The following is an 8,985-nucleotide window of genomic DNA, read 5'->3' as shown; positions in this document are numbered from 1 at the left end:
CTCTTTTTTATCTTTTTTGATTTTTAATTTTTGCTATTTTTACATGAACAGGCAGAGGAGAGAACATGCAAAGCCGGAGAGATCACACATGTGATCTCTTCTGAGCCACAGCTGGACTGGCCATTGGAGTTCCATATTGAGGTGAAAAGGAAGCGATTTGTCCCATACTTCAGATAGAATTAAAAAATAAACACAAAGCTGGAGTTATTCTGTCCTTGCTGCGCAGTTGCATCTACTGCTCACATTCACTCCCCCTTCCTCTCCTGTTATTACTTCAAACATGAAACTGATCAATGATCAGCTGATCGGCTTTTCTGCCTGTTAAGGGATTTTGTGATTTTATGATGTTTTTCCTTTTTGATACATCTTCCTTTTTAATGTTTCATTTACTCAGTTCTCCTTATAATGCTCCATTTACTCATTTACTCATATGCTCCTGTTAAGAAAGGCTTGGAAAGCACATAGTGTTCACATATCTTTATGTTTTGTCTTTGCTTCTTCTCACACACATACACATAGTGTTCACATATCTTTATGTTTTGTCTTTGCTTCTTCTCACACACATACACATGAGCCCCGCAGTATTCGCTGACTCCTGTGAAAGTCTCTTGCAGACACCCTTGGAAACAGGACCCAACTGGCTTCTGTTTTCCTCGAGATAGACAATACACTCACACACACACACACACACACTGTGTCCTATACATGCCCAGATTGTCTGTTAAAGCCTGAAAAAACAGGGAATGTTGCGATGTATAAATAAAGCTGACTGCAAAGCCTCGGTGTGGGTATCGCCCGATCACTCACCCGTGCGCACGTAGTTCTCTGAACAAAACTCTGACTGTTTCTGTATTCTTTCAATGTTTAAAAATGTCTTGCCACTGACATTTAATTGGTCCTTCGAGCCGGATAGTTTATTGATATTATTGTATCATCTAACTATTCACAGACGGAGCCACCAGATCCTGACGTCGTGACTACCTGCACTGCAACCACCGTTTCTAGCGAAGCGAGGAAAAGCCCAGAGTCGTACATTCGCCTACTGGCCAGTGTCTTATACAGGTCCACGACGCCAGGTTCTCGGTGACGCCGGGAAAAAGAACACAGCGCAACATTGAAGGTGAATATAAAGCAGCCAGAAACACTTTGCGTTGAATAATCGATTTTAGTTTGACACTGCTCAAAGTAGAAGGGTCCTGTGTGGACCGAAAAGGAAAAGGACAGACGTGTCCTATGTAATATGCTCGCCCGTGTAAGACGAAACAACCTGCCCTGTGGGGGCCTGTTTCGCAACATAAGTAAGGGTTGGTAGCCAGTATATCTCACGCTCGCCTGCGTAAGACGGATTAACACGCCCTGGGAGGCTTAATCCGCAGCATAAAAACAAAAGGTTGGTAGCCACGCTCGCCTGTGTAAGACGGATTAACACGCCCTGAGAGGCTCAATCCGCAACAAAAATAAAGGTTGGTAGCCAGAGAAGCGAGAGTGTCAAATAAAAATAGGATTTTCTCTAAGCGCGCTAACTGTTTGCTGAATGTTTGTTGAGGAGTAAGTGCTTCATTGAATAGGAGCTCTAGGCTCCTGCACTACTCCTATTGTTTTCCTGTGAGTACTGGATGGTGAGAAAGAGAAAAGGTTGCGCGTCAACGCGTAAAATTAAGTCCGCCCTGAATTTAGTTCAGGGTAGAAGGCTGACTTAATAACCTCCTCTGACTCTAGTACCAGAACGTCTCACAGTGTGTGCTGGCAGTATTAATAAATAAAAGCAAAACAAGGTGTAATGTTTTAAAGCATGGAAAGAGGAATGAAGTGGAATAAACAAAAGGTTAAATTAAATTAGAGCTTAGTTAATGTATTCAAATTGATAATAGAAGGATAGCAACTGGTAAACTGGTATTAATAATGAAATATAGTTGGCAGGACGACCGTGCCTAGAATGGATAGAATGCATGAAACCAGATAACTCACACAAACACATATTAAATGAAATAGAGAGACGCACAAGGTATATTAAGGTTGTGTCATTGTTCAGCCAAAGAAAGTGTGTGAAAAGGAAAATGTCTCCAGCTTGGGAAAGGGTGAGACTGCAGCTCACCCTCAGCCCTTGGTGGACACAAATAAAATATTGTAATATACTATTGCTGTTATATAAAAAGATAATAACATTAATAATGAAATAATATTAAATATGAAGAGGCACCTCAGTCAGTTGTGATGTGAGGTGGATAATTGTTAAAAGTAATCTGTATCAAGCTTAAGGTTTGCTCAAACTCAGTATAATGATATATGAGATGAAGAAAATACCAAATCTAATCAAGTGCATAGAGACGCTTGACCTGCTTGAAAACCTGTCATCCTAGATGAGACATTGTTGAGATATAGAGCACACCTATACTAACAACTAAACACCCTTTATACAACAGCTAAGGCCACACAATTGTGAAGCTGAATTAAATATATGGTCACTGCTAAGCTGATGAGCAGGTTACACATTTTTTAGAGCAGAGGCTGCATAAGAACACATCAGAGGGAGGGAAACAGAGCTATTAAAGCTCAAACATGAAGCTGTCTGTGGGCTCAGTTTTTCCCCCATGCTTCTGATTTGTCTTTGGCAGCAGCCTTTTTGCATCCTGACTCGCGTGTAAAGCGTTCAAGCCATCAGTAACTTGTTTTTGTTTTGTTTTGTTTTGTTGGGTTGAAAAATGAATAAATCAGTTTCAGTTGTATCAGTTTGATGATGATAAGTCCAGAGCCAGCTGAGAGCTGGGTTGTCTGTTTTTTGTTTGAAATGTAATTTTGTGTTTCTCAGCAAGGAACAACTACAATTTCATTTTCTGTTTTTGAGAAAGGAGAATTTAAAATAATAGTAATAATAATAATAATAATAAAACAAAGAGTGAGTGATGTTTTGTTTAAGTGATGAAGACAGCTAATACTGCAAAATACCGTTTAGTGCATGATCTGCGAGCAATAAATGAAATCATCTTATTTATCTTTAAATAAACTCCAATCATGGAGACCTGAAGTCACATGCTTAGGGCACACCCTCTCAGGTGAAGGCAGAAAGCTACACAAACAAAAGAAGAGAAGCCATACAAAATGCGCCACAGCCACAAAACTAAGCATTCACATTTTTTCTGACTCTTTGTGAGCCTGAGTTATGACCTTGGCTCCCTGTTTTTCTGCCTCCACCAAAGGTGGGGGTGACGCTCCCGTGGCATGTGCTCTGTTCTTTTTACTATCACAAAGGAAAAAGGGAGGCCCCTACTCTCTGAACACAATACTCTTTTCATAACTCAGCGTTATGAAATGTCATGAAACAGTGTAACTCACTCACAGTAAATCAGCAGTATAGGATAATACAAACCTATCTAGTGGATCTGGTGATTTTCACATTCTTTCGATTGGGAGGTGTGATGCAGACTGAAACTAAATACTGATTAAACAAGAAGTATGATGTGGCCTACAGCAGTATCATGATTTGCTCATTTTGTTTACAGGTATAATGTGATATAATCTCACAACTACTACAAGCACATTTGCCTTTCTTAGCACAAGCGAGTGAAGGGCAACTGTTAGAGAAATGCCTTGTTTGAGAAAAAGTTAAAATTAACCTGCCGACAAACGCAATGAAAAAACAGCTTACACTCATGAACACGTGAAGATTTTCCAGCAAGGTTAAAGCAGCAAAAAAATTAATATACACCTGTTGTTAAATGATGAAGTTTATCTATTACTAACAAATAAACCCTCTGGGTTGCAGGACAACAATTAAACTTCAAAAAGAAAATAAAGAGACTGGTATGACCAACCAGTGATTAAACAACAATTTTAGTGGTTAAGAGTCAAATTGTGAGACGGAAGGAAAATTCCTTTTTGTGCTTTTAAACATGATCTTAAGAATTTAAATATCTACCTGTGTTGTCCTGTCAACCTGGTGGGTTATCAGTTGATTACATCGTGAGAGGAAAAAAAAAAGAAAAAAAGGGGAAGGCTGACACAGGGCCTGCCCGGTGTTTCTCCCCTCTCTTTGTATCACAGCCAGCACAACATAATTTTCCTGTTCGTACACTTCTGTTTGTTTTTGTTTTGTTTTGTTTTTTCTTCTCTTTATGTTTAAATACAGGCTGCTTTGCTGGCCCTGAAAGCCGAGGCTGACCTGGACTCCTGCTCTCCCCTGTACCACCTTCGACGTGACCCTGACCAAATGCTGCAGCAGCTGGACTTACAAAAACAATTTCCTGCAAATGTCAACAGGGCTGCAGAAAAGCGATCTTATGCAGCGGAGACGGAGAGCGTTAAAACCAAGGCCCGTTTCACTACACGGGGGAAAATTCCCAGACAGCTTCAGCTGACAGAGCTGTGACGAGACGCCTGCCAAGCCGACAACTTATGACAAGTAAGGCCGAGCAAAAGAATGCTGACCTTAACAATTCTGCATTAACACTGTGCAGGACAGGGATGGACCAACACGGCAGCAAAAAGGGCGTGCCAGAGACAGGAGGAGCAACTGAGGTCGAATGGACAAAACACAGAAGAAGATGCAGTTTTCACCTGCGGTGAGCATGGACACTGGAGAAAAGGACTGTCCCAATTGGGGCCAGAACCAGGACAAACTGAACTTTGAACAGCAGCAATGGTGGCAAGCGGACTGAAAAGGAGGAGGGCAGGACCCCAGGGCACGCTTCAGGCTGTGGTTTACCCAGAACACCAGAACAGGAAAGTGATGAACACACACACATCTACATACACCGATTCAGAATGAAGTGAAACACACACATGAACACATGTGCACTCGTTGATAGAGGGAGAAATGGCACACACACACGCTTATGCAATGAAGAATGCTTTGCTCGCAAATGCTTATGCTGATATGCAAAATGCTGCACACAAACATCCCAATACATAATTTTTATGAGAAGCAATTGATTACTTAAAATGTGTTTTATGTCACCCAGAGGATATTTATGTAGATTTAAGGAACAAGGTCTAAAATTGTCTGGTTATGAAAACAATGTCTGTGCGTGAGGTCTGTTTATGGCTCAAGGTCTTGATTGAATTGTCTATTGTGCTACACACTTCGTAAATGAAGTAATATCAAAAGTCTCTGAAGCACTGGGCTTCAGTATAAAACATCACTTCTCATATCCCCCGCAGAGTACCTATTACAAGTGAACCGATAGACAAATCCATAAGAGAAACAACACTAGCAGAATGGATGACAAAACTGTTAGAAAATAAAGAAATAGTTTTGAACAATCAACTGCCAGATGATTCTCTTCCAGTCTCTTCCAGGTTGAAACCAGGAGATTGGATCCTGATAAAAGTGCTCCAGAGGAAAAAGTGGCATTCCCCGAGGTGGGAAGGACCCTACCAACAGCCTGCAAAATTGCTGAACGACCTTCCGGGATTCATCAGAGCCACTGTAAACAAGTGAGTGACAGCCCATAGACACTGAGACGCCAGCACCCCTGCCTGTTAGTGATCTGGGAGGTGGAGAGAGGGCTGTTTGGGTAAATCCCGCCCTTGTTCTTCTCGCCCCTAGTCTACTCACTCACAGGACCAGGTGTGTTCGGTCATCATGAAGACCCTACTCGTTCTGGTGGCCAGTGTCACAATTCTGTTGGGACTGCTGTCGCTGATTTCAGAAGAAGAAGGACAAGATTGACACATGACGCAATACATCCAGACGACATGACACAAGATCACAACCACCCATGGATGAACAATGCCTGGTACCGTTATGTGTACAACTCCACAAGAGACAGAAACTATTACATCTGTTCGCACATGCCTCTTAATGCAAAACACCTGATAATGTGCATTCCACCAACTTGTCTGACACACTGAACACGCTACGTCAGCTCAGACGAGTACAGCAGCAAGATTACACGCAAAACACAGAGGACTGGCTCACATGGCTGCTTAGCGGGTCATGGAAGTCATTACTCACAAAAGGACTAACATTCGTTGGAATGCTCCTTATGTTACTTTGCTTATTTTCCACATGTGTACTGCCTTGTATTCGGAGTATGATAAGCAAAATGTTTACTGTAAGAGTGCAAGCTTACATTGCATTATCTCAAGTTGAACAAGCTCGAGAAGAGGTACAAGTGGAAGAAGATGATTTTTTAAGCACTAAACTGTGTGAACCCAATAAAGTTGATCATGTACGTTTTCACAAAATGATACTCTAGTTGACAATGCTTCTGCAAGTGACTAGTAGTTGAGGTACATAAATATATATGAACAACAGCAGGGAATGTTAAGGGATTTTGTGATTTTATGATGTTTTTCCTTTTTGATACATCTTCCTTTTTAATGTTTCATTTACTCAGTTCTCCTTATAATGCTCCATTTACTCATTTACTCATATGCTCCTGTTAAGAAAGGCTTGGAAAGCACATAGTGTTCACATATCTTTATGTTTTGTCTTTGCTTCTTCTCACACACATACACATGAGCCCCGCAGTATTCGCTGACTCCTGTGAAAGTCTCTTGCAGACACCCTTGGAAACAGGACCCAACTGGCTTCTGTTTTCCTCGAGATAGACAATACACTCACACACACACACACACACACTGTGTCCTATACATGCCCAGATTGTCTGTTAAAGCCTGAAAAAACAGGGAATGTTGCGATGTATAAATAAAGCTGACTGCAAAGCCTCGGTGTGGGTATCGCCCGATCACTCACCCGTGCGCACGTAGTTCTCTGAACAAAACTCTGACTGTTTCTGTATTCTTTCAATGTTTAAAAATGTCTTGCCACTGACACTGCCGCAAGTCCCGTCTTTCTTGTTTGCTTATCACCCACTTTGCGCTAGAAAGAGGAGAGCAGCGGATAAACAACAGCAGCACGTTTAAGTGTGATAAGCTGTTGTTAGAATGTATTTAATATTACTTTCTAGTATCAGCTGACGTTTGCTGATATCCGTTTGGATATGTGGTGAGAGGGAAACATGAAGATGAAACCAGGAGATGTCCTTACTAAATCATCAGAGCTGAGCAGGTGATGGAGAAACAGGTTTACCTTTTAGGTGACATGAATGAGTTGAAGGGACGTTATGAACTGTTTCTGAGAGACAAATAAGTCTAATATACCCGAGTAAGCTATAGTACTTTTTCCTTTGGGAAGGTACCATCTGTGCAGTCTGCAATTCTGTTGAAGAAAGATGTTGAATCTATTTAATTATTGTAGAAAAATAATTGATTTCTGTGCATTTGTTTTACACTTGTGTAACGCAGGACCAAGGTGCCTGACTGCAGCTTCATAGATAATGACCAATCAGAAGTAGTTTCGACTATGGAGCCTGAGTGTGTGAATAAAACACAGGAAACCAAAATAGAGTTCAAGAAATATATATATTATGTATGTTATGAGAAATATATAGACAGCTGTACAAAAAAATAAAAAAAATATATGCATATATATCACAAACAAAAATAATGTTGACAATACAAAACAGCTTATTAGGTTCCAAAAGGAGGTGGGATGAGGTTTAGTCCAGTATAAGATCACTTTAGTTTCATTGACCTGTGATAGGTCATGTGTCAACAGTTTATTTTAGTCCAGAGGTTCGCAAGTCCTACCGCAATGCAGCGGTGGTCGGGTGGCTCGCCATCCCGCGCTGATCAGGGCTGATCGTGGGGGGGGAAAAAAATCCCTGACCGTTGAGTCGATTGTAAGGTGGTGTAAAGATGAATGAATCGGCCGGGTTATTGCACACTGTCAACTAGTATGTAGTGTATAATTTGTATAATTTGCAGAAAACAGAACTTAACCCATGCAGAAAGGTCTGAACAGTCTTTAACAGAGGCTTACCAGGCTAGATGTACTGCAGCTGATCAGGAGGATTCCTGACGCGGGTTGAGTGCCTCAAGGGTGGCTCTGTTTCAGGACTCAGAGGCTCTGATTCAGTAGGTGAGCGTTGTGACAAATTATTTCTGGATGCGTCTGGAGTAACTTGATCAGAAGATAGACTTTCTTCATCGTGAGAAGTTTCTGCAAGATCAACTGGCTCACGTTCCTCACAAGAACTCTGTCTCCAACATTCAGCTGTGACGCAGTGACATTTTTATCAAATCTGTTTTTGTTACGTTTCATCACCTTTTCTGAGTTTTCGATGGCCAGCCTGTAACTTTCTTCCAGGTGGGACTTTAGTTTTTCCACATATTGTGTGTGGGATGGTGATCCTTCTTTGGCAAAGGGTAGTCCAAAGGCTAAGTCCACCGGTAAGCGAGGTTGGCGGCCAAACATAAGCTCATATGGTGAGAAGCCTGTAACATCATTTCTTGTGCAATTGTATGCATGCACCAGGGGCTTTACGAAATCTTTCCAATGAGATTTCTGTTGAGCTGTCAGTGTTCAGACCGAGATTTGCGTCTCATGCATCTTTCGCAGTGTCTTATTTTATTAACCACATCACTAGTCATCTTAGGCCAATAAAATCGGGAACGGACCAAGTCCAGTGTTCTGTCAATTCCCATGTGACCCATTTGATCATGAAGCTGGTGTAGTACAACTGGTCGATATTCCTTGGGTAGCACTAGCTGGTATGTGAAGTCACTTCCCACTTGTCTCTTCCTGACGAGAAGGGTGTTATGGAGCTACAGTTTATTTACTTCTCCCAGTAATAGAGGTAGATCGGGAAGTTCTTCCCTCAGCAATGGCGGTGGTGACTCTCCTCGCTCAACCTGAGCTATGACATGCCGAATGACAGGGTCAAGGCGTTGTTTGGCTGCAAGGTCAGCTGTTGAGATTTGGGGGAGTACCATGGAGGCGAACTGGATGTCGTCTGTGAAACTGTCAGGCAGACTGTTGACATTGACAGACATGGATAACACCAGAGCAAGATCAGGATCAGTGCTTGAACTGTACACCAGATGACGGTCACAAACTGCTTTGATGGTATGCTGGTCAATAGAAACATAATCTGGTTCATTGAGATGTTGCCGTGCAAATTTCCAGATTCACTCACGTTT

At 41.7% G+C, this 8,985-nt stretch overlaps 1 long non-coding RNA gene across 1 annotated transcript; it reads left to right on the top strand.

The window, feature by feature from the left end:
• Positions 1–316: 316 nt before the first annotated feature.
• Positions 317–5,795, top strand: LOC109203839 (uncharacterized). The gene is made up of 2 exons (XR_002063495.2): positions 317–1,120; positions 4,127–5,795. It is a non-coding gene; the product is annotated as an uncharacterized LOC109203839 (long non-coding RNA).
• The last annotated feature ends 3,190 nt before the right edge of the window (positions 5,796–8,985 follow it).

Source organism: Oreochromis niloticus, linkage group LG10 (genome assembly GCF_001858045.2).
Source record: "Oreochromis niloticus isolate F11D_XX linkage group LG10, O_niloticus_UMD_NMBU, whole genome shotgun sequence".
Classification (NCBI taxonomy): domain Eukaryota; kingdom Metazoa; phylum Chordata; class Actinopteri; order Cichliformes; family Cichlidae; genus Oreochromis; species Oreochromis niloticus.
The sequence above is the reverse complement of the archived record's forward strand: the minus strand, read 5'-3'. Positions and strand labels throughout refer to the sequence as shown.